Here is a 21,247-nt window from a genome sequence, read left to right as displayed (position 1 = left end):
AAAACTGGCCCAACCAGATCCATCTATAGGCCAAGAAAGCAAGCTCCAATGAGTAATGCAACACAAAAAATACCCAAGCATCGCGGCACGCCTAAATACAGGGACGCCGCACACCCCCTATGTTTTACCGATGAGGTGCTGGATCATGAATTCCCAGCCGGATTCAAGCCAGTAAACATAGAAGCATACGACGGAACAACAGACCCTGGAGTCTGGATCGAGGACTACATCCTCCACATACACATGGCCAGAGGAGACGACCTCCACGCCATAAAATACTTAGCCCTTAAGCTCAAAGGGCCATCCCGGCATTGGCTTAAAAGCCTTCCCGAAAACACCATTGGAAGTTGGGCAGTGCTCGAGGATGCTTTCCGGGCAAATTTTCAAGGGACCTATGTCGGGCCCCCGGATGCAGATGATTTGAGTCATATAACTCAGCAGCCCGGAGAGTCAGCCCGGAAGCTTTGGAACAGATTCCTTATCAAAAAGAATCAGACAGTCGACTATCCGGACGCAGAGGCCCTAGCAGCTTTCAAACATAGCATCCGAGACGAATGGCTCGCCAGACACCTCGGCCAAGAAAAGCCGCAAACAATGGCCGTGTTAACAAGCCTCATGACCCGCTTCTGTGCAGGAGAGGATAGCTGGTTGGCAAGAAGCAGCACCAGCGACCCGAATACATCCGAACCTAGAGATGGGAACGGGAAGCCGCACCATAACAAAGAACCGCGCCGGATAAAGGATAACATCCCGATGAGCACGGCAGTAAAAGGCGGATTCAAAAGCTCTCGGCAAAATCAGAAAAAGCTGCCCCCCACAGACGATAGGGACGAGCTATCCAACCTCAACAAAATTTTGGACAAAATATGTCAAATCCACAGAACTCCGGGGAGACCTGCAAACCATACCCACAGAGATTGTTTGGTCTTTAAGCAGTCCGGCAAGCTCAACGCCGAACACAAGGGGCTCAACACACCAAGCGAAGAGGACGATGCACCCCACGAGCAGATCACCGGAGAACAAAAGAAGTTCCCACAAGAAGTCAAGACAGTAAATCTACTTCATGTGACGAAAGGGAAGAATAGAACGGCACCTACAATGACACGCGCCGTACATGCAGCCCCGGAGGAGCAACCCCACTGGTTGTTACAACCAATCACCTTCGATCATCGGGATTACTCTAGAGGAGACCAGAACGCAGGCTAGACTGCCTTGGTCCTAAATCCAATCATTAACGAACTCCAATTTACTAACGTCCTTATGGACGTCGGCAGCGACTTGAACCTGTTGTATCAGGACTCAGTCTGTGAACTCGGGGTACACCCAGTCACAATCCACCTAGACAACACTTCCTTTCAAGGAGTAACCCCAGGTTCGGATACCCCAAGTATGGGTTCCCTTACGTTAGAAGTCACGATCGGATCACCCGACAACTTCCGAAGCAAAAAGCTAACATTCCACATCGCCCCATTCGTAAGTCGCTATCAAGCGCTACTGGGACGTGAAGTTTTCGCCCTCTTTAACGCAATACCGCACTACGCATCCCTTACACTTAAAATGCCCGGTCCAAAGGGTATCATCTCATTACAAGGGAACATAAATTGACCCCCAAAGTACGGGCAAGGGTGCGGTTCCCTAGGCAGCCGCCCACAAATCCAGCCTTACTATCCCGAACACGCCTCGACGAGTCCGGTGTCAACATGCTTAAATTACCGCATACCCTAATGCAAGGGGCTCCGTGTGCTCACGCCCGGAGACAATACGGCCCAACTCTTGCTCCAACTATATTTTGTTTATTTTGATATAGATTTCCCGCATGCTTCTTTTTTCTCTTTCACTAAGTTCCTCTCTTTCGCAGACGAACATCGTGCAACGCCCGCCCAGGATACGGCACGACGGAGACACAGGCGCAGACGTGCAGCAGGGTCCCGTTCCAAGGATTCTCTTCAGATTAAGTCCCTGCATAAACCTTTTTTACTGTCTCTTGTGGATAACATCCCCCGGTTTTCTCTATAGCCGAGGAGGAGGCTGGCGTCTTGGCATGTGCCCACGTCAGAATTTTTTTTGCACGTACCTGGACACTAGGGTCTTTTTTACCAAGGGCTCTATTTCGGCCCGTCTTCATAAAGACCGAACACCTTAGGGAGTGTTCGGCGTCGCGAGTTTGGCCCTATATGCACCAGCTCCGAATCATGTCTTTGCTCAAATGTTGGGTTTGCCCGGCTCCTGTGTTTTGCTGCCTTACGTTCCGTTATATCGGCTAACGCGGCACCAGGAGAACTACTGCGATTGTGCCCCGGTTCGGCCGCGTGAGCGCCTCAGTAGGGAAAGCCGAAAACTGACTGTCATGATATAGCGACAGACTAGTCAACCACTCGATGACTTTCGGAATCTTTAGGATTCCCCCGCATTAACGAAGGGCCGCTTCCCGGCCAGGCAAACTCACGCCCCGAATTCGGGCGAGCACGGTGCCCCTAGGGGCTATTCAATAGTCCCACTGTCAAACTCCTATGTCTAAGTGAAAGTGATAAAGCATTATAGTCCGGTTGCCTAGTTTGTCGCGCTACCACCTCCTTTATAGGACCAAGACGTTGGATTAAGTGTGAACAGACCCCTTTTTGCGAACACCCCCGCATTCTATGCGTGGGGGCTGAAGCCAACGGCTGCCATCTTTCAGTTTACATACAAATATATACATTAAATGGCCGCACATGAGGTATCATGATTCTTGCAAGCACAAGTATAAAAAAGCCTTTTTCATAAAAACACAATTCATCTTACAAATAGTATAAGCTATTCGAACACAGCATCCTTTGAGCACTGCGACTCTATTATACGAGCGCCAGGAAGAACTTCCTCAAAATAGTGCTTGGCAGGTACTCGGCTTTCGTCCGAATCTTAGGACGCAACAATACTGGCCTTCATATCTGCCCAGTATGTCTTGACATGGGCAAGAGCCATCTGTGCGCCCTCTATGCACGCTGACCTCTTCATTGCATCAGCATGCGGCACCGAACCAAGAAATTGCTGCACCAAGCCAAATTAGCTCTTCGGCTCCGGCTTCTCCGGCCATAGACAACTCGCAACAAATTTCATGACGAGTCCGGATAATCTGTTCAGCTCCGCCCAGGCGGCTAAACGGTCGAAGACTGACAGTGGGCGCTCTGGATTGTGGTACCGCGACCAAAAAAGCTCTTCCAATTTATGGTCACCTCGGCTGCGGAAGTGTTCGGTCGCGTCCGCCGCACTTGCGGCCAAATCCAGATAAGCATTGTCCGAACTCCACTGCCGGTCTAACGGGGCATACTTAGGGTCTCCGAACTTCATCCACAACATATAAGGCTTTCCAGCCGTGATATCTCTGGCCTGACGTAGCTCCTCCTCCATCGCTCTCATGGCAGAGCGAGTATCCTTGGCTTCGGCCGTGATCTTTTCAAGATCTTTCTGAGCCGCCCTACCTTCTTGCTCAAGCAATCTACAGCGGTCGGTAGCATCCCTCAATTCTATGGCCATCCCAGCCATTTCCTTCTTGCTCTGATAATGAGGAGCCTATTCGGCTTTTAGCTCCTCAGCCGCTTTAACGACAGCCACATCACTTTTCCTTGCTTGCTCCTTGGCTCGGGGAAGTTCCGCCCGAAGGTTCTCCACGGCAGCAGCACCATCTACATCAAGTATATATGTATATAAGGCCCGAGCATCAAGCTCCAATTACTGGGTGTCTTTTGAACATACCTTGAGCCTCGTCTAGCCGCTTATTTACAAGCGCGATGTCGGCATCGCCCACGTCAAGTTGCCGCTTTAGTTCGGCAGATTCACCAGTCCGGCTAGCCACCGAGCACCTCGCCACCTTCATGGAATAAGCGACATATTATACCTAGGATTATGATCCTCTGTGCGCCGTCGTTCATGACGACACACAGAGTCTCAGGGGCTACCATTCATACAGGGCGCACTTAATATGCGGCTCTACCAAAAGGTACACCTTTTTACATACCTCAAAGCCTGTTAGTAAACTCCTGGCAGCTTCGTACAATCCGCTTTCTGCGGATGAAATCCTTCCAATCATCGTATCCATCAACATACAGTGTTCTTCTCAGATGGTCGCCCTACCAAGCAGATCCTTCAACACCTCCGCCGGCGCGGAAGAGGGTGTCAGACTAGTCTGACGACCTTTCCCAGGGTCCGGACTTGAAAAAGCCCTCCGGGACGATACCTCAGGGTCGCCATCCTCGTAGGACGGGGGAACAAGGGGAGGCGTTTCGCTCTCTATCATCTCTGGACGAAGATCCCCTGAAGATGAGCTCTGCTGAGAAGGGTTGAGATCCGAACTGCAAGATAATGCTTCGGTTATTTTCCTCAGGAATAAAACATGAATGTGATTCATTATGGAACCTCTCCCCTCACTTACGCCTCGGGGGAGAGCGGGTCCCCTTTAGGGGGCGATTCGGCTGAAGCATCCACCGGTGCCGAACCCTTTGACGAAGATTTCTTTCCCCGTTTTGAGGCTATCACCTCTGGGTCTTCAGAGGCAGTCCTTTTCTTTCCCTGGTCGGGAGAATTTTCGATTCTTCCCTTCCTGACGACCTCCTTCGTGGAGGCGGTAGCTCCTTGGTCCCCCCCCTTCGCCTTCTGCCAATGGCGCGGCCTCCAGCATCCTGGTTAGTATGGGATCCGGCACGGTCTCGGGCAGGGGGGCTGGACACCGGATAAGCTTCGCCTTTGCTATCCACTCCTGTTCAAAGGGCAACTCTGTTAAAGGGTAGATTTGATAAAAATATGGATGGTGTGTTCAAATACGAGGCTACTTACTTTAGCATCCGGGTGGCTGCAGCTTAGACCTGCGTCCTCGGACAAATCCGGACACCTTGCTTGTGATCCGAAGAACAATTTGTACATCTCCATGGGTGTCATTCCCATGAAATGTTGTAGGACTCGTGGTCCCTCCGGATTGAACTCCCACAGGCGGAGAGGTCGACGTTTGCAGGGCAGTGTGCGGCGAATCACCATGACTTGCGCCACTATGGTCAGATTGATATCTCTTTCTAGAAGATCTTGAATACGGCCCTGTAGCAGGGGCACGTCTTTTGGCGGCCCCCAAATAAGTCCTTCATTAACCCATGACGCCAGCCGTGGTTGGGGACCCGAGCGAAAAGTAGGCGGTGCCACCCATGTGGTGCCCCTAGGGGCTGTGATGTAAAACCAGTCCCGTTGCCATAAGCCGAGCTCCTCTTGAAAAGAGCCTTCGGGCCATGGAGCGTCGTCCATCTTGCTTATTGTAGCTCCTCCGCACTCAGCGTGCTGCCCCTCGATCATTTCCGGTTCCACTTTGAAAGTTCTTAGCCACAATCCAAAGTAAGGGGTGATGGAGGAAGGCCTCGCACACGACAATGAATGATGAGATCTGGAGGATGGACTCTGGAGCTAGGTCGTGGAACTCAAGCCCGTAGTAAAACATAAGCCCCCTCACAAAGGGATCGATCGGGAAGCCTAGTCCCCGAAGGAAGTGGGATGCGAATACCACGCTTTCACCAGGCTGGGGAGCGGGAACAGCTTGCCCTTGAGTGGGCAGTCTATGCGAGATTTCGCCAGTTAGATACCTGGCATCTCTTAGCTTTCGCACATCTTCTTCCGTAATGGAGGAAGGCATCCACCGGCCTTGATGGTCGGAGCCGGACATCTTCGAAGATTTGAAGCGCCTAAAACTAGAGCTTTGGGTGTTGGAACTCGAAGCGGAGGGCGGATTTGATTGGTTTAAGAACAAGGGAGCCGGGCCTCGGTTCCTTTATAAAGGAGGTGAATACCAAGAGCCCTCCCCGCGACCATTTGAGACTCGCTTTTAATTAGGGAGTCATACCTAAGTCACGGTTGGGTTACACACGCTCGTATTGATGAGAATCCCGGAATAAGGGGACACGATATCTGCTTTGACAAGACATGCCAAGAAAACCGCCTCGCTAAACGCACCAAGGTGGAACGATAAAATAAATAAAAGCCTGGCCGTGGCATGATGTCATGCCGCGGAATATGTCAGCAGATTCAATTGATGCAAATATTATTCTCTCTACGATGGAATGTGGGACTTATTTTGCAGAGCCGGACACTACCCTGGTGTTCAACATCTTCTATGAAATATTCGGAGGAGGAACCCGCCTTGCAATGCCGAAGACAACTTGCCCGCCGGACTCGTCGTCATTGAAGCCTGGTTCAGGGGCTACTAGGGGAGTCCTGGATTAGGGGGTGTCCGAATGGTCGGACTATGACCTTTGGCCGGACTCCCGGACTATGAAGATACAAGATTAAAGACTCCGTCCCATGTCGGGATGGGACTTTCCTTGGCGTGGAAGGCAAGCTTGGCGATACGATATGAAGATCTCCTCCCATTGTAACCGACTCTGTGTAACTCTAGCTCTCTCCGGTGTCTATATAAACCGGAGAGTTTTAGTCCGTAGGACGAACAACAATCATACCATAGGCTAGATTCTAGGGTTTAGCCACTCCGATCTCGTGGTAGATCTACTCTTGTACTACCCATATCATCAATATTAATCAAGCAGGAGTAGGGTTTTACCTCCATCGAGAGGGCCCGAACCTGGGTAAAAACATCGTGTCCCTTGTCTCCTGTTACCATCCGCCTAGATGCATAGTTCGGGACCCCCTACCCGAGATCCGCCGGTTTTGACACCGACACCCCGGGTCTAACTTTTATCATATAAGTTTTCCATCTAACTTTATTTTGCAATCTTTACTTTCCAATCTATATCATAAAAACACAAAAAATATTTTTCTTATCTTATTATCTCTATCAGATCTCACTTTCGCAAGTTACCGTGAAGGGATTGACAACCCCTTTATCGCGTTGTGATGAGGGCGGTGAAGTTGTTGGTGTAGATTGCGGTGATGCTGATGGCCCCCGGCAGCGTTCCGGTGCCACCGGCAGCAAGGGGGAGAGAACCCCCCCTTCTTCTTCTTCTTCATTGACCTTCTCCCTAGATGGGAGAAGGGTTTCCCATCTGGTCCATGGTCTCCATGGCGTGGGAGGGGCGAGAGCCCCTCCGAGATTGGAGCCGCCTCTCTGTCTCCCTCTGTTTCTGCGTTTTCAGATTCTGCCCTTTCACCGTTTCTTATATATCAGAGATCCGTAACTCTGATTGGATTGAAACCTTCGCCCAGATTCTTCTCCAAAATAGCTTTCTTGCGGCAAAAGAAGAGCGTCAACTGCCTTACCCGGGCATCATCTCCCATTGGTTTTTCTTCCCAAAAATCATAAATACTCCAAAAATGATCTCCGTCCAATTTTATCCCGTTTGGACTCCGTTTGATATGGGGTTTCTGCGAAACATAAAACATGCAACAAACAAGAACTGGCACTAGGTACTGGAACAATATGTTAGTCCCAAAAACAATATAAAAGTTGCCAAAATATATGAAAGTTGTAAAATATTGTCATGGAACAATCAAAAATTATAGATACAACGGAGACGTATCAGCATCCCCAAGCTTAATTCCTACTCGTTCTCGAGTAGGTAAATGATAAAAAGATAATTTTTGATGTGGAATGCTACCTAGCATAATCTTGATCATATGTCTAATCATGGCATGAATGTTAAGACACGAGTGATTCAAAGCAATAGTCTATCATTTGACCATAAAAACGATAATACTTCAAGCGTACTACTAAAGCAATCATGTCTTTTCAAAACAACATGGCCGAAGAAAGTTATCCCTACAAAATCATATAGTCTGGCTATGCTCCATCTTCAACACACAAAATATTCAAATCATGGACAACCCCGATGACAAGCCAAGCAATTGTTTCATACTTGTGACGTTCTCAAACCTTTTCAACTTTCACGCAATACATGAGCGTGAGCCATGGACATAGCACTATTGGTGGAATAGAATATGATGGTGGAGGTTGTGTGGAGAAGACAAAAAGGGAGAAAGTCTCACATCAACGCAGCTAATCAACGGGCTATGGAGATGCCCATCAATTGATGTCAATGCGAGGAGTAGGGATTGCCATGCAACAGATGCACTAAGAGCTATAAGTGTATGAAAGCTCAAACTAGAAACTAAGTGGGTGTGCATCCAACTTGCTTGCTCATGAAGACCTCGGGCATTTGAGGAAGCCCATCATCGGAATATACAAGCCAAGTTCTATAATGAAATTCCCACTAGTATACGAAAGTGATAACTCAAGAGACTCTCTATATGAAGAACATGGTGCTACTTTGAAGCACAAGTGTGGTAAAAGGATAGTAACATTGCCCCTTCTCTCTTTTTCTCTTATTTTTTATTATTTTTAATTTTTTATTATATTTTTTGGTGGGCTTCTTTGGCCTCTTTTTTTATTTGGGTTTCTTTGGCCTCTTTTATTTTTCATAAAGTCCGGAGTCTCATCCCGACTTGTGGGGAAATCATAGTCTCCATCATCCTTTCCAAACTGGGGCAATGCTCTAATAATGATGATCATCACACTTTTATTTACTTACAACTCAATATTACAACTCGAAGATATGACTCTATATGAATGCCTCCGGTGGTGTACCGGGATGTGCAATGATCTAGCATAGAAAAGATATCAAAAAAAATGGACATGCCATGAAAACATCATGCTAGCTATCTTACGATCATGCAAAACAATATGACAATGAATGCTCAAGTCATGTATATGATGATGATGGAAGTTGCATGGCAATATATCTTGGAACAGCTATGGAAATGCCATAATAGGTAGGTATGGTGGCTGTTTTGAGGAAGATATAAGGAGGCTTATGTGTGACAGAGCGTATCATATCATGGGGTTTGGATGCACCAGTGAAGTTTGCACCGACAATCGAGGTGAGAAAGGGCAATGCACGGTACCGAAGAGGCTAGCAATGATGGAAGGGTGAGAGTGCCTATAATCCATGGACTCAACATTAGTCATAAAGAACTCACATACTTATTGCAAAAATCTATTAGTCATCAAAACAAAGTACTACGTGCATGCTCCTAGGGGGATTGATTGGTAGGAAAATACCATCGCTCGTCCCCGACCGCCACTCATAAGAAAACCAATCAATAAATAAATCATGCTCCGACTTCATCACATAACGGTTCACCATACGTGCATGCTTCGGGAATCACAAACCTCAACACAAGTATTTGTACTAATCCACAACTACCCACTAGCATGACTCTAATATCGCCACCTTTATATCACAAAACTATTGCAAGGAATCAAACATATCATATCCAGTGATCTACAAGTTTATGTAGGATTTTATGACTAACCATGTGATTGACCAATTCCTGTCATCTCTCTAAATAGATATAAGTGAAGCAAGAGAGTTTAGTTCTTTCTACAAAAGATATGCCCACGCTCTAACAAATATAAATGAAGCAAAAGAGCATTCTACAAATGGCGGTTTTCTATGTGATGAGAAACATGCAATCTAAACTTCAAATGCTATAAGTGACGCACCTGAAGCATTCTATAAAGCCATACTCAAAAGATATAAGTGAAGTGAAATGAGCATTCTATAAATCAACAATGGACTATCTCATACCAGCATGGTGCATAAAAATAAAAGTGAAAACTAAATGCAAAAGATGCTCCAAGACTTGCACATATCGCATGAACGAAACGAATCCGAGAACATACAGATACTTGTTGAAGAAAGAGGGGATGCCTTCCGGGGCATCCCCAAGCTTAGACGCTTGAGTCTCCTTGAATATTTACTTGGGGTGCCTTGGGCATCCCCAAGCATGAGCTCTTGCCTCTCTTCCTTTTCCTCATATCGAGACCTCCTCGATCAAACACTTCATCCATACAAAACATCAACAGAAAACTCGGTAAGATCCGTTAGTATAATAATGCAAATCACTGCTCTAAGTACTGTTTCAAACCAATTCATATTTTGTTTTTGCATTGTGACTACTGTAATATAACTTTTCCATGGCGTAATCCACTGGCAGGAATTGATAGTCTCATCCAAAAAGTAAACTATGCATCAAAAACAGAATCTGTCAAAAAAACAGAACAGTCTGTAGAAATCTGAAAATTCACCATACTTGTGGTACCCCAAAAATTCTACCAAAATTAGTAAAAATGAACAATTTTCACAGCCAGACATTGCAAAAAGTTTCAGAATCATTTGACGTTCCAGTAAAAAATGTAAAATCGCCCACTACAGCCAAAGTTTCTGTCCTGCACCATACAAACCAACAAGCTTTGTAAACATTGTAAAGGCAAACCTTGGCACATTACTTTTATAATATAGTGGGATTGTACAAGGGGATAGTTAGATTTGATGAAAAATTTCTGTAATCAAGATTCACAAAGTTTTCGTGAGCATGAACAAGTTCAAGGAGCTCCCCCACTTCAACAATGCTTGTCTTTCTCACTTTCACTTTCCTTTTTGAAAAGTTTTTATTCCCCTCTTTATTTTTTTGTTTTTAGACTATATAAAAGAACTCAACAGAAATAAATGACTCTCTAAAACTTCTGGGTTGTCTCCCTGGCAGCGCTTTCTTTAAAGCCATTAAGCTAGGCATATAGTGCTCAAGTAATGGATCCACCCGGATCGCAAGGTAAATCAAAGCCAATTTTAATTAACAATGATTTGTAATTTAGTAGTGAGCACAAAGTAACATATATCAAGTAACAACAAAGTCTAACCCTCTTCCTATGCATCGGCATGTCATAAAAGAACAATTCATGCACACATAGTAAAGGACAATGCATAGTATAAGCGGTTGTTGCAATTTCATCATATTGGAAACATAAAGAGGCGGATATGTAGTTCCTCTCTCATAATAATTACAAGTAGGAGCAGCAAGCACATGAATATTATATCTATCAAAACCATCATGTGTTGTAGTAAAACGCAATCCATTAATATAAACCTTAATAAGCACAAACTTCTCCGATATAGTGTAGTCAGGAGAATTCAAAAAGATAATAGGACTATCATGCGTGGGTGCAATAGCAACAATTTCATGTTTAACATAAGGAACTATAGCAAGTTCATCTCCATAAGCATAATTCATATTGGCATCTTGGAGACAAGCATAGCAAGCATCATCAAAAAGGGATATTTCAAGAGAATCAACGGGATCATAACAATCATCATAGAAATCATCCTTCGGTAAGCACGAAGGGGAATTAAACAATGTATGAGTTCAAGACTTACTCTCATTAGAAGGTGGGCACGTGTAGCTAATCCGCTCTTCCTCCTTTTGCTCTTCGCTCTCCTCATCATCTTTTTCATCCAATGAGCTCATAGTTTCATCAATTTCTTCTTCCATAGACTCTTGCAAAATATTAGTCTCTTCTTGGACAGCAGAGACTTTCTCAATAAATGCATCAATATCAGAATTGAATTCATAATTCTCATAGCAATATTTAAGTATAGCAAAATTTTCAGGTCTGTAAACAGCATCATAAGGATTTTCAAACTCTTTAAACAAAGATTCAATCTCATAAGCACCCATAAAAGCAACGAATTCCTCTATTTGTTCCACATCATAGTAATCATAGATACCATTAGCATAAGAAGCCAATGTTTTATCATCATTGAATTTGCATGAAAAGGGAAGGTGTGGAGCCTTCATCATAGAGTAACAAGTATAATCATATCTCAAGCATAGTTCCTGAGCATACCAATGCAACATATGAATTTGATCCCATAATAGTTTCCCTTTTTGTGTCAAGCGATAATCCCTAAAGTATTCACGTTGATCCAACATGTCTCCCATAACATAATTGAATGGGGTTTTCTCAGGATTATCAAAGTAGTACGTAATATTTTGCACATAACCAGCATTGAGGGTTTTAGGGGGTTCCCCATCTCCATGAGTAGAAATTACACCTCATTTTTTTGTATTTCGTGTTCCATATCCATAACTAAAGATAGAGAACAACTTAGAACAACAAAAAATTACTTAGTGATAAAGCAAACAAGCACACATGAGAATATTCACCCCACGCTATGACTCCACGGCAACGACGCTAGAAAAAGGTTTTGATAACCCACATGTGTAGGGGATCAATTGTAGCCTCTTTCCATAAGTAAGAGTGTTCAACCCAACGAGGAGCTAAAGGTAGAACAAATATTCTCTCAAGTTCTATCGACCACCGATACAACTCTACGCACGCTTGACGTTCGTTTTACCTAGAACAAATATGAAACTAGAAGTATTTTGTAGGTGTTGTTGGATAGGTTTGCAAGATAATAAAGAGCACATAAATATAAACTAGGGGTTGTTTAGATGAAGACACAACTAAATTAGTTTTAGTAGAGAGCTTTTTGTCACGAGAAAGTTATTTGTCCCTAGGCAATCGATAACTAAACCGGTAATCATTATTGCAATTTTATTTGAGGGAGAGGCATAAGCTAACATACTTTCTCTTCTTGGATCATATGCACTTATGATTGGAACTCTAGCAATCATCCGAAACTACTAAAGATCATTAACGTAAAGCCCAACCATAACATTAAAGCATCAAGTCCCTTTTATCCCATACGCCACAACCCCCTTACTCGGGTTTATGCTTCTGTCACTCAAGCAACCCACTATAAGCGAATCATGAACATATTGCAACACCCTACAGCGGGAAGCCCTCACGCTTGCGCGACACAGAGGGCACAATAGGACAGCACCAACAATAAAACATGCAACTCAAACCAATCACGATCATCAATTAACCCATAGGACAAAACGGATCTACTCAAACATCATAAGATAGCCATACATAATTGGGAAGTAATATATAGCTCTGAGCACCATGTTTAAGTAGAGATTACAGCGGGTAAAAGAGAGGTTACACTGCTGCATAGAGGGGGGAAAAGTTGCTGATGAGGGCAGTGAAGTTGTTGGTGTAGATCGCGGTGATGATGATGGCCCCCGGCAGCTTTCCGGTGCCACCAGAAGTAAGGGGGAGAGAGCCCCCCTTCTTCTTCTTCTTCCTTGACCTTATCCCTAGATGGGAGAAGGGTTTCCCCTCTGGTCCATGGTCTCCATTCCGTGGGAGCGGCGAGAGCCCCTCTGAGATTGGATCTGCCTCTCTGTCTCTCTCTGTTTCTGCGTTTTCAGATTCTACCCTTTCACCGTTTCTTATATATCCGGAGATCCGTAACTCCGACTGGATTGAAACCTTCCCCAGATTTTTCTTTGAAAATTAGCTTTCTTGCGGCAAAAGAAGAGCGTCCACCTCCTTACGGGGTGCCCATGAGGGTCAGGGGCTCCCCCCTGCCTCGTGGCCACCTCGGGCACCGTCCCATGTTGGTTTTTCTTCGCAAAAATCATAAATATTCCAAAAATGATCTCCGTCCATTTTTATCCCGTTTGGACTCCGTTTGATTTGGGGTTTCTGCAAAACATAAAACATGCAACAAACAGGAACTGGCACTGGGCACTGGATGAATATGTTAGTCCCAAAAATAATATAAAAAGTTGCAAAAAGTATATGAAAGTTGTAAAATATTGGCATGGAACAATAAAAAATTATAGATACGACGGAGACGTATCACGTTGGTTGGGAGGTTCTTGTTTGTTTGTGTAGGTACGAGGGACTTTTGAGGAGCCTGCTACTGGATTGATACCTTGGTTCTCAAAAACTGAGGGAAATACTTATGCTACTTTCCTGCATCGCCCTTTCCTCTTCAAGGGAAAACCAATGCAGTGCTCAAGAGGTAGCAGTGGCCACCGTTCTCGGGAGGTGCTAGAGGCCTCGGAAGATGCTGTAGAGCTGTTGCAGAGCTGTTAAAGGAAAAGAAACCTTAACGGGCACCTCATTCTTCCTTGTGTGAGCCCCCTGCCATATGTTTAGCTATGGCTTAATGCACCGCATCGCGCTGCCTGAGGGTCACGAACATGAGAGGGAGCTGATGCCCACGAGCTTGATCGAGGGCTCCTTGCGAGGATCATAAAGCCGAAGCACTAGGGCAACGAGGTTTGGTGAGGTGTGCTTGTGCGATGGCGGACCCGTGCGCACACACCTGCCTAGCCCCCACACGCGGGGCGCATGAGGAAGCGTGACAGGCAACTGCCACCCTTTCCTGGCCCACGCCAAGAATGAGTGAAACGAGAGGAGAGAAAATCCTACTTTGCATACCAAAACGCGAAAACTCTGAATTCCATTAAAAGATCGTGGAACAACTTTAGAAAGCAAGCTAATGAACAGCCACGTCCAGCACCTAGCCTAGTCTTCTCACCAGCGTGGAGCTAAGTGCTGCCACTAGGATGTGGGAGGGATCCCCCGTGACGCCCCAGGGCGGCGCTCAGGAGACTCCGGGGCCTATACAACCCCACTCATTATTACGTGAGAGTGTCATGAGCGGAGACCTTCACAGGCATGTGGCCTTGCTTCATGTCACCCGATGAGGGCCCCGCCCTGCATTGCCCCCGACCATCTTTGAGGCATCCAAACACCAGGACAAGACAAAAGGGGCAAGGAGGATGCTGGCGGCGCCCTCTGTGACCGCATGCCCTCTGCCAGAGGGAAGGGCTCGCCGGCGCCTTCCCCGGCGGGGGACCTACCTCTGAGCTCCTCCTTGCTCCATGCAACACGGGGGAGGCCCTGGCCCCAGGCTTCCCCCACACCGCTCCCAAGGCCCTTCGTCCAGCTGCGGCTAGGCCGCCACCCCGGGGGCCTTGGCGGTGGCGGCGGCTTGGTTCACCTACGATCCATGATTAGTGCAATCGTGCTCCTGAGGTGTTGGCTGTACCCAGTGGTTGTTGTTGTTGAAGGCGTTGGTGGAGCCCTGCAGTGGCCCACAGAGAGTGGCGTGGGGGGTCAACTGGGGCCTTCTCCTAACGCGTACCTTAGGTCCATTGCGATTGGCACGTAGGCTTCCGGGCTGGCCGCACCTGAGTAGCTGCCCGGTTGCCTTGGGCTACTCCCCTTTGGGCCCAGCATCAGGTCCTGATGGATGAGGGCTTGTGCCCCGGGGCGGCTACAGGGGAGGCCGCTCGGGTTCGCCCCGCCCCGGGGCGACATGGTTGAAGTAGAGCGGGTTGCGCCATGGGGTAGGCCGACACCGGGACGCTCTTCAGGGGCGTTGGGAGAGGGCGCGTGGGTGTAGCGTGGATGAGCGCGTGCCCCCGCTGAGGGAGTCCTGGATTAGGGGGTCCTCGGGCAGCCGGACTTTATGCTTATGCCGGACTATTGGACTATGAAGATACAAGATTGAAGACTTCATCTCATGTCCGGGTGGGACTCTCCTTTGCGTGGAAGGCAAGCTTGGAAATTCGGATATGTAGATTCCTTTCTCTGTAACCGACTCTGTGTAACCCTAGCCCCCTCCGGTGTATATATAAACCAGAGGGTTTAGTCTGTAGGAGAACAATCATAATCATAGGCTAGCTTCTAGGGTTTAGCCTCTACGATCTTGTGGTAGATCAACTATTGTAATACTCACATCATCAAGATCAATCAAGCAGGAAGTAGGGTATTACCTCCATAGAGAGGGCTCGAACCAGGGTAAACATCATGTCCCCCGCCTCCTGTTACCATTAGTCTTAGACGCACAGTTCGGGACCCCCTATCCGAGATACGCCGGTTTTGACACCGACATTGGTGCTTTCATTGAGAGTTCCACTGTGTCGTCACCATAAGGCTTGATGGCTCCGTCAATTGTCTACAGCGATGCAATCCAGGGTGAGGTTTTCCTCCCCGGACAGATCTTCGTATTTGGCAGCTTCGCACAGCGGGCCAACTCACTTGGCCATCTGGAGCAGATCGATAGCTATGCCCTTGGCCATCAGGTCAGGTTTGGAAGCTTGAACTACACTGCCGACATCCGCGGAGACTTGATCTTTGACGGATTCGAGCCCATGACAGGTGCGTCCTACAATCGCGGTGAGCATGACATAGATCTGTCATCGGACAGTGTTCAGGAGATCGCACCTGCAGCTGCTCTAGCTTTAAATCCGGAGCAGATCGTGCCATCCAAGGACGGGTGGATGGACCCCGCCACGGAGGCCGCACACTCAGCGGCGATAGAGCCGAACACATATCTCACTTCCAAGGAGGTCTGTGTCTTTGGACCCTCGGACTCGTCTCCGGCCATAGGCTCCGAACCATGTGCATCCATGCCCATCGAATCTGATTGTGCACCGATCATGGAGTTCAACTCCGCGGATATCTTTCTGCACTCGCCCTTGGGCGATGTGCTAAACTCATAAAAATATCTCTCCCTCTCAGGAAACTCTTGGCCAAACTATGTCCGACTTGAGCGGGAAGCGGACAACGAAGGAATTCGTTGCCCACCCACCACCCACTTAATAGCCACTGTCGATGACTCAACCGGCATGCTTGATTTCGACTCCGAAGACATCGACGGTATGGACGAGATGATGCCGGAGAAAAACCGGAACCACCACCCCCAGAGCACTGGACAACCACCTCATCATATGATATATATATATATATATATATATATATATATATGGTGGACACACCCAAAGAAAGAAATGGCGATGATGCAACGGAGGATAATCCCCTCGAGAAGCAAACAAAGCGCCGACGTCAGCGGCGCCACTCTAAAGCCCGCCATAGCAAAAACAGTGATACCGGCACAAGAAAGAGTAATACCCCGGATGACGCTAAAGATAGTGACGACCCCATAGACCCAGCGATGGAGTAGGATGAGCTAGGAGACAGCAAACATAGTCCGGGGCCGCTGTCCGATCACAACGATGCCGAAGACAAAACTTATGAACCTGTCTCCGGAGAGGAGATCAGTCCGGACGACAATGCACACATCATCCCGGAAAAGCATTTGGAACAAGAGCACCTCCACAGAAGGCTTATTGCCACCGCGATGAGCTTGAAGAAGCAGAAGCAACGGCTTAAAACCGTGCAGGATACGCTCAACCAAAGATGGAACAAAGTGTTCGACACTGACGAAATATACGACGGTGATTGCCACACAAAGAGCTACCCAAAACACAAGTTGTTACCCGAATTCGATGACGAGGCTATCGCGCCCATTCCGCTGAAGAACAATTCGGCTGATCTGCTAGACCGACCACCCCGTGGCCGAGACCGAGCGACTAATGATGCCGCACACAAATTAGCACACGATCTACGTGAGCACCTGGACAAAAGGGCCGGTATGGCCAGGTCCATCTATGGATGTAGGAAGCGTGTTCCTACGCAGGATCACGGCCACCAAACCGACTATAGTGATCGACTACCAACTCGGAATCGACACCGAACACTACAGCCGTCAGACGCATGCCACGACATATCAAAATACAGGGGTGCCGTGCACTCCCTGTGCTTCATCGATGAGGTGCTGGATCATGAATTTCCAGAGGGGTTTTAACCCATAAACATCGAGGCATACGACGGAACAACAGACCCTGCAGTCTGGATTAAGGACTTTATTTTTCACATCCATATGGCTCTCGGAGATGATCTCCACGCCATCAAATACCTGCCCCTCAAGTTGAAAGGACCAGCTCATCACTGGTTGCAAAGCCTCCCTGAAAATTCAATTGGAAGTTGGGAGGAACTCGAGGACGCTTTGAGGGCAACCTTTCAAGGGACCTATGTCCAACCTCCGGACGCAGACGATTTAAGTCACATAATCCTACAACCCGGAGAATCAGCCCGTAAGCTTTGGAACAGACTTCTCACCAAGAAGAACCAAAGAATCGACCGTCCGGGTGCCGAAGCGTTAGCAGCTTTCAAACACAGTGTCCGGGAAGAATGGCTCGCCAGACACCTCGGCCAGGAAAAGCAAAGGACAATGGCAGCCGTAACAACTCTCATGACCCGCTTTTGCACGGGCAAGGATAGTTGGTTGGCCCGCAGCGGCACTAGCGACCCAGGCACATCCGAAATCAAGGATGGCTATGGGAAGCCGTGACGCAATAAAAACGAGCGTCGAAATAAGAAAGACTGCCCAGACAACACAACCGTAAATGCCAGATTCAGGGGCTCTTGAACCGGTCAACGGAAAAAGCAATTTAAAGGCAGCAGAGATGGACCATCCAGCCTAAATAAAATTCTAGTCAGATCCTGTCAGATTCATGGCACCCCCGAGAAACCTGCAAATCACACCAACAGAGAATGTTGTGTCTTTAAGCAGGCCGGCAAGCTAAAAGCCGAACACAAGGGGAGGGAGCCACCAAGTGAAGACGAGGACAACCTCGCCAGCCAAACACTGGGGGACAGAAAAAATTTCCACCAGAGGTCAAAACAGTGAACATGATCTACGTCACCCACAGACCAAAGAGGAAGCGCAAACACGCACTCCGAGACGTATACACTGTAGAGCCCGTCGCCCCCAAATTCAACCCATGGTTGGCCTGCCCGATCACTTTCGATCGCAGGGATCATCCAACTAGTATCCGGCATGGAGGTTCGGCTGCCTTGGTAGTCGACCCAATAATTGACGGATACCATCTCACCGAGTCCTCATGGACGGCGGCAGTAGTCTTAATCTGATATATCAGGACACTATTCGCAAGATGGGGTTAGACCCGTCAAGAATAAGCCAAAGCAGTACTACCTTTAAAGGATTAATACCAGGCGTAGAGGCCTGCTGTACGGGCTCTCTTACATTATAGGTTGTATTCGGTACTCCCGACAACTTTCGAAGCGAAGAACTAATCTTTGACATCGCTCCATTCCGAAGCGGCTATCATGCACTACTCGGAAGAATGACCTTTTCTCGTTTCAATGCCGTGCCACATTACACTTATCTTAAACTTAAGATGCCCGGTCCACCTGGCGTCATCACAATCAGCGGTAATACAGAGCGTTCCTTGTGTGCTAAAGAATATGTGGCGGCTCTAGCAGCCGAACCACTGAACGGCCTCTCCAACCCGAATAAATGATCGGTCTTTGAGATCACGGATACGGCTAGACGTGTCTGGTGCACCACCAGTTGTAGCAGCCTAGATATACCTAAGCTTGGTCAATGGATATTCCCCCATATGTGGTGCTAGGGGCTGCCCGCATGTAAAAGGGTCCATAGTTCAGCTCGACCCTATTAATACACAATAGATTGAATTCTCATGGTTCCTTAAGAATAACCAACTCTTCGCACGGTCACACCAGATTCTTTCACCTGGTTTTTTTACAGATGACCATCGTGCTACACCCTTCCATGATACGGCACAACGGAGACAAAGGCGCAGACGTGCAGCTGGGCCCCGTTAAAATGTTTCTTTTTAGATTAAGACCCTGTGTAAACCTTTTTTTATTGTATCTTGTTGCCTCACACCCTCCGGGCACTTAAAATAACAAAGAGGGATACTGGCATTATTGGCAAGTTCTTTTGTCATGCCAGATTAATGCACGTACCTGGAAATTCAGGGCTCATTATCAAGTCTGAATACGTTCGGGAGTATCCGGCATCGTGAGTTTGGCCTTATATGCATCAGCTCCGAATAATGTCTTTGGTCAATAGTTGGGTTTGCCGGGCTCCCGTGTTTTGCTACCTTACATTCCGCTCTATCGGCTAAGGTGGCACCGGGAGAACTACTAGGGTTGTTCCCTAGTTCATCCGGATGAGCACCTCAGTAGAGAAAGATGAAAAGTGACTGTCATGATGAAGCAAGAGACTGGTCAACCACTCGATGACTAAGCGGAATCTTCGCGATTCCTCCACATTAACGAAGGACCGGTTTCCCTGTCACGTATGTACGCGCATCGTATTCGGATGAACGCGGATATACCAGGGGCTATATAGTAGCCCCACCGTCAAACTCCTATGGCTAAGTCAAAGTGTTAAAGCTATATAGTCTGATTGCCTTGTTCGCCACGCCACCACCTCCTTAATGGACCAAGACGTTGGATCAAGTATGATTACGTGCTTTGCCGAACACCCCCGCATTATATGCGAGGGGGCTGAAGCCGACGACTGCAAACTTTCAGGTTATATACATATATACATAAGCGGCCACACAGGAGGCACTACAATACTTTACGGGCAAAAGTATAAATATAGCCTTTATTATCAAAAGCATTGTTTTTACAATCACGATACATGTCACTAGAACATGGTATTCTTTGAGCACCGAGCCTCTATTAAACGGGCACCTTCTAAGACTTCTTCAAAATAGTGCTCGGGCGAGTCCTGGCCCCCGGGCGGACCCCCGGTTGCAATATCGGTGGCCTCCATCTTCGCCCAATATGTCTTAACACGGGCAAGGGGCATACACGCACCCTCTATGCACGCCAACCTCTTGACAGCGTTGATATGTGGCACAACATGAATAAATCGTTGCACCAAACCAAAATAACTATCTGGACTTGGTTCCTTCGGCCACAGATGATCCACAACAGCTGGTTCCTTCGGCCACAGATGATCCATGACAGCTGGTTCCTTCGGCCACAGATGATCCACGACAGCCTTCATGGCAATCCCAGACAACCTATGGAGCTCGGCCCACTCGACCATTTGCTCATTCAACAGCAGCGAACACCTTGGATTACTAAACTGCGACCAGAACAATCTTTCCACCTCATGGTCTTTTGGATCTTTGAAATACTCAGTCGCATCAGCAACACTCTTTGCTAAATCCAAGTATGCGTCTGCAGAACTCCACAATTGATCAAGAGGGGCATACTGTAACGCCCCGGATCCGATGCGCCAGGTGTCTTCCAGTTATTCACCGTCGTTGCCATGTCATTTGCTTACATGTTGCATTTTTCCATGTCATCATGTGCATCTCATTGTGCATACGTGTTCGTCTCATGCATCTGAGCATTTTCCCCATTGTCCGTTTTGCAATCCGGCACTCCTATGTCATCTGGCGTCCCCCTTTTGTCTCTTGTTGTGAGCGGGTGTTAAACATTCTCGGTATGGACCGTGATTTGCCCAGCAGCCTTGGTACACCACCGGTAGACCGCCTGTCAAGTTTCGGGCCATTTGGAGCTCGTTTGATGCTCCAACGGTTAACCGGGTAACCGCAAAGCCCTCTTTTGTGTGCAGCCCAACACCCCTCCAAAGTGGCCCAATAACCCTTGCAAACCCCCTCCATGCTCTCGGCCGTTCGATCATGATCCTGTGGGTGAAAACTACACCTCATTTGGACACTCCTAGCTCCCTCTACGTATAAATATGTGCCCCTACCCGAAATTCTCGCAGATAAACCCTAAAAATCCTCCCCTCTCCGCGCCGGACATGTCCGCCCGCCGTCGGACGAATCCCGTCGCTGCCCGCAGCCAGTGGCGTGCTGCCACGTCACCTCGCCGCCGTCCCCGCGCCGCAGCCCGCCAGGGCCCGGATCAGGCCCTCCC

The sequence above is a fragment of the Triticum aestivum genome, chromosome 4B, assembly GCF_018294505.1.
Source record: "Triticum aestivum cultivar Chinese Spring chromosome 4B, IWGSC CS RefSeq v2.1, whole genome shotgun sequence".
NCBI classification, from domain to species: Eukaryota; Viridiplantae; Streptophyta; class Magnoliopsida; order Poales; family Poaceae; genus Triticum; species Triticum aestivum.
The sequence above is the reverse complement of the archived record's forward strand: the minus strand, read 5'-3'. Positions refer to the sequence as shown.